Genomic DNA, 6,034 nt, shown 5'->3' with positions numbered 1-6,034 from the left:
AGAATCGGGAAAAACGCTGAGAGAGGCAAACAGTCCAGGGCCTCTTTGTAGCAGGACCTCTGAGGATCGGGGACTCTCCCTATGTGGGCTGTCTCATGTAATGACAGCCCCTGGTTTGCTCAGCTCACCTACTGCATCAGGGTGAGATGAAAACAGGGTTTCCGCTAGAGCAGGTCTGACTCATCAGACACCTAGACTTTTGTCCATAGACTCTGAAGGTGTCCATCCTGCCCATGAGGCGGCACTGGACTCGGGGCAGAGTCTGCCCTCCTTGGAGGTGGGGGGTTCTCGGCTCTCACTGCTCCACCCTTTTACCTTCATGGTGCTGAAGAAGCAACATATGCCTAGAGAGGATCTACCACTCCCTTGCCCAGACCACAGGATTGCCAGACAAAACACAGGGTGCCCAGTTAAGTCTTAACTTGAGACAAGGAACAAATAATAATTTAGTATATGTCTGCCCCAAATATTGCAAGGAACAAACTCATCCTAAATAATCTTTGCTGCTTGTCTGACAGATACATTTACTTGGGAGTCCCGTTTTTGTTTTCCATTTTTCTTTTTATTAAATCTGACAACCATACCAGGACACAGTGTATAAGGCACCAGACCCAGGCCCAGAACTCGGGCCCCACTCCCAGCTCTTACCTCTTCCCTAGCACTTCTTACCCCCTCCCTTCTTGTATCCTCTGACCCCAAAGCTCTGCAGGTCACTATAATGATGCCTGAGAGTAAGCATCCCCATCCTCCCCAGTAGTCAGTTCTTAAAACTCTGGAAACATACGTGGGTTCTAAACAAATCCAATGGCTCTTTATTCATCTTGAATTAGTGATAGGGGTCCTGCCAGAGCCTAGAACAGGTTCTAGCATGCTGTAAGCATCAGAAAAGGTTTATGGAATGAATGAGGGAATGGATGGATAGATGGGCTGAATTGCAGTCCCCCCTGACTGGCTCTTGGCAGTAGTATTTATGGAACCATGCAGGATGCTCACGTGAGTAAGTTTTCCCAGCATCACAGCATACCTCCATCCTGTGACCCTGCTGCCTTCCAGGCCTCAGGACTGGGGCAGCACAGACACGGGTTCTCTTCAAAGAGAGTCTAATCATGGTGAGGGTGGAGAGCTCTGCCGTGGATCAATCCTGTACGTAAGCCCTCTGCTCGTCACCCCCACTGCCTCTCCATCCTCGTCCAGCTCTCCTTTCAGAGTCCACGGAGCCAGTGAAGCAGAGAAGGAAGGGAGGAGACGGTTGGGAGTGAGCACTGGGCCGTGTCCTAAAGTGCCAGCCAGATGGCCATCTGTGCAGTGTGGCCTCCCTAGGCCTGCAGGGGAAGGAAGTATGAAAGCAGAGCCAGGCAAGGTGGGGATCCAGCCAAGTGCCGCTCTGCAGGCTCCCCCAAGCACATGCCACTTCCTCGCCCAGCAGACAGGCACATGCGCGTGTGCACATGCTCCACTCAGTCAGCTCCCTGGTTGATACTGATGGGTCTCGAGGGGGAAGGGTTGCTGCTCTTTACAACCCACCCAAGATCACAGTCCATCTGCAGAAGCACAGGAAATGCTCAGAGGACTTTCCTAAGCATCTACTGAGCCTTAGGCACTGCTCACCATGGATGGAGACAGTCAGATACGGGAGAACAGGCCTCAAAGACAGGATGGTACCATGGGATAGCCTGAGAATGGGAAAGCCTGATTTCTCCTGGAATCATCTGAGCTCCCCAGATAAACCACAACCCTCTTCTCAGGCCTCAGTTGCAGCATCTGTATAATGGGGACCCCCACCCCCTATTCTGCTCACCTCGTTAAAAAAGAAACTCTTTGTAGACTAGAAAGGACCAGCAGAACCCACAACCTCTGCTTTCTGCATGTGCTTCCAGGACTGAAAGGAGGCTTTTCTGTTTTCGTTGGATGTGCTTTGTCTCCATACAGCCCAGGGTCTGGCGCTTGTGCAGATACTAAGGGCCAGAAAAGCTCAGACAGTGAAGTTGCTAGAGGCTGGTCTCGTGTGTCACACGGGCCTGTCACTCCCTCCTCTGCCCACTGGACCTCTGTTAATGTAGCCCTTGACTCACAGAATGTACTGTCAGCTCCAGCCCTATGCCTGTTTCCCACGCTCTGTGGCCAGCCCTCCAGCCCTGCCCTGGGGAGGCCTGGGGCCGCAAGGTGCCCTGTTCCCAAGCCTGCACGAATCCTCTCTGAGGGCACCTCCAGCGAGTGAGCAGGCCTGGCTGAACCATGTTCATGAGCCAGGAGGGGATTAGAGGCCCCCACTGAGCCCGGAGCTGGGGATTTGGCACCAAAACCCCTCCCTTTCAGCTGGGCAGAAAGGAGAGGGAGCAGAGCCAATGGCCCCAGGGCTTCCTGGAGAGGCTGTGCACCAGAAGCCTCCTGTTTCCTGAGCTTCTGCTGATGAAGCCCACTTCCCTCCACGCCAGCCCGTGGTTGCCCAGTTCCTGAAACAGGCTGCCCTGCAACCGGCACTGCATGCGGGCCTGAGGGCCAGGCTGGGATGCCAGGGACATGGGCCTCAGGTCTCCCCTCCCACCCTACCCACCCAGCTTGCACACCACTCAACAGCCCCTTCCCTTCCTGAAGCCTTCATTTGCTCAGCTCTAGAATGAAGCAGGGAAATAGCACTGCCCACTGAATTTCCAGAATTGAATGGGCCTTAGGAAAGCAGATTCTGTGTGGGGAAGGGGTGTCAAGCACCACCATCTCCCCCCTCACTTCTACTCCCCTTCAAGGTGCTCCTTCCCAGAGTCCGGCCTTCGCTGCCTCAAGGGGAGCTCTGGGGTTTCATAAACCCTGCCCACAGATCCAAAGGACAGAGGAAACGACTTGCCAGGGCCAAGGCTGGGACACTGTGAGCAATCCAAGTAAAAAATGAGAATATTAAATTAAAACTCACTTATCAAGTAAATATCCACAAGGTTATAAATAAATCACTAAATAAATAAGGGCATGGAGGCAGCTCTTTCTGATGGAAGAATGCCAATTAATAAATGTGGAACGGAGGAGGGAAATTTAAATTTTCACCTTTACAACACCACAGTACTAATTATTATAGACAAGATGCTAAAATTCACAGGTGAAAATTTGAGGAGAAATAGAATATTTGAATTGCCTCAAAATACCCCCTCCAAGATGTTTATCAATACAAAGGGCAGAACACACGCAGTAATCTGCAGTGGGGAAACCCTGCCAAGCCCACCATCACCGTGTGATCAAGGTCACCATCACCAATAAAGGGACATATTGACATCAGGTGGTCCCTGATACGATGCACTAAGAAAGGTGCATCACATATGTGGTATTCTTGCCCAGAAAATGTATAACCTCAACCTAATCTTGAGGGGGGAAGTCAGACAAATGCAAATTGAGGCCCATCCTACAAAATAACTGCTCAGTACCCTTCTGAAAGGTCAAGATCATGAACAGCAAGGCAAACGAAGGCACAGTCACAGATTGGAAGGGACTAGGGAGACGTGACAACGAACACGACATGAGGTCCTGGATGGAATCCTGGAACAGAGGAAGGACATGAATGAAAGAACCGGTGACACCCGAGAGAAGTCTATGGTCTAGTACTAGGATTTCCCAATATTAATTTATTGCTTTTAGTCATTATAAATTATATAAGATGCTAGCATCAGGAAAAGCTAGGAGGGTACACAGAAACTCTCTGTACCATATGTAAAAATTTGTATTTCAAGTAAAAAGTTAAAATACCTGCCTATATTCCATTCTCTGGAGCTTTTCACTGATGCCAGTCAGTAGATCACAGTGTTTCCTCCTATGAATCCATCCCTTAAAAAGTGGTGGGTCCTCTGGGCCAGGTGTTTCACAAATACAATTTCACTGAATCTTCATAACGACTCTCTGAAGGAGGTATTAGTAGCCCCATTTTACAGATAATAAAGCTGAGGTCCAAGGCCACAAACTGGAAAGTAGAGGCACCAAGATTCAACCTGAATGCATTCAATCTGAGTCCATCTGAATGCAGAAACGGTAAGTGATGCCTTTACCCAAATGCAGGAGCTCACAGAGCAGGTTGTGGGCATATGAGCGAGCACCAAGCGCAATGCCATGTGGTCCTTCAAAGCACAGCATTTAGATGCCACCTACCTAACCCAAACACAGGGCTGTCCTGTGACAGCCAGCTAGTGGTTAAGAACAAGCCTGTAAGTTTAAGAACTATATCCGTACAAATTCCAGGTCTGTTAGTTATCTATTGTATTCTTTCCAAAGTTACTTAGTCCCTCTGAGCTGAAGTCTCCTCCTATATAAAATGTGGGTAGTGTTTAGTGCCTGTCTATAGTCTGGCTCTGAGCATCAAGCACTTAAAACAGTTATACACACTTCATAAGTGTTAACCATCACTTTTTATTTTCACTTTCTGCATCTGTCTTCAACCACCTGCAAAATGCCAGCTTGATGAGTGGGTTCATCTAAGCTAAACAGAAAGTCAAGGTCCAAGCAAAAGCTAACAGTGCACTATGGAGAGTGGAGCAGAGAAGGGAATCATCTGGCTGTCCTTATCAGCCTAAAATCCGAACCTGGGTAATGGTCAAGAGTCATCTAGGGGCGTTATGGAATTAGAAAAATGTCAAAGCAGGAAAAGATCCCCGGGGTAATCCAATTCCCTGTTATCTTGCAATGTAGTCCCCAGGCAGAGGTGTCCTACCACTGCAGGTGTGACCAACCTAGGGTTAATTTTTAAAAGCGAGAGAATAAAAAGAGGGAAGGAGAGGGAAAGAGAGAAAGAGAAAAAAAGGAGGGGGGGGGAAGGGAGAGGAAGGATATAGAAGAAGGGGAAAAAAGTTCTCACCTAAGGATCTCACCAAGGAATCCTAGAACCTCTGAAATTTGGAACATGAATCAATAAATCTAAGAATGCTACTCGATATCAAAATCTAGGTAACATTTGCCTCCTGCTGGTTCAGTGAAAGCACTATTTTTTTAATGGTAGAATGACTGAAACCAAGCTGAAAACACCCTTGCTGATGTAAACCTGGAGATGGAATTTATAGCGCATCGACAGAATAAGCCCTGGGGTTCTCCAGAGTATTGAAGTCTGTTAAACAGCAGAAGTCTCATCAACTTGGTCAAACACATCAATGACTCGCATCATGTCTATATGTTGGCGCTATTGTAGTAATAGGCTGATTTAAATGATTTTAGGACTGCAGAAATCCATAGTTTTGCATAGCTAATAGGTTGTCCTTAGATGCTGCATTTTGAGGATGCATATCTTGCATTCAAATGCACTGGCAGACCTCCAGCTACAACTGCAAATACTTTGATGCTGAGAGACAGTCTATGACAGAATTTAAGGTACATATCCTATATTTTGTTTTAGGTAGGCTTTGCAACAAACTGATCCCACCTACATTGACTTCTTTTTTTCCTTAATAAATGTTAACATTTTTTACATTTTATCTATTGATTTATTTATGGTTATGCTGGGTCTTCGTCGCTGCACAGGCTTTCTCTAGTTGCAGAGAGCAGGGGCTACACTATAGTTGCAGTACGTGGACTTCTCACTGCAGTGGCTTTTCCTGTTGTGGAGCACAGGCTCTAGGGCATGGGTTTCAGTAGTTGCTGCACATGGGCTTAATAGTTGTGGTTCAAAGGCTCTAGAGCATAGGCTCAGTAGTTGTGGCACACGAGCTTAGCTGCCCCTCAGCATGTGGGATATTCCCAGACCAGGGATTGAACCTGTGTCTCCTGCATTGGCTGATGGATTCTATACCACTGAGCCACCAGGGAAGGCCTCACCTACGTTTACTTCTAACCATTCTTTGCTTCAGTGGCCTCTGCTCTAACTTGGGAAGGTTGGATGAGGTCCATAGCTTTCAACCGTAGGTGCATGTTAGCACTAACTGGGAAAATCTTTTTCAATACTAACGCCTCTACTCTGACCATTTAAGTCAGAATATTTGGAGTGGCTATCACTCTAGTACTAAGTGGTCTACTGAATGTATAATTTAGAGTCCCCCAAGAAACAGAACACAAAAATTATTTGAAGGAGTAA

Source organism: Bubalus kerabau, chromosome 1 (genome assembly GCF_029407905.1).
Source record: "Bubalus kerabau isolate K-KA32 ecotype Philippines breed swamp buffalo chromosome 1, PCC_UOA_SB_1v2, whole genome shotgun sequence".
NCBI lineage: Eukaryota > Metazoa > Chordata > Mammalia > Artiodactyla > Bovidae > Bubalus > Bubalus kerabau.
The sequence above is the reverse complement of the archived record's forward strand: the minus strand, read 5'-3'. Positions refer to the sequence as shown.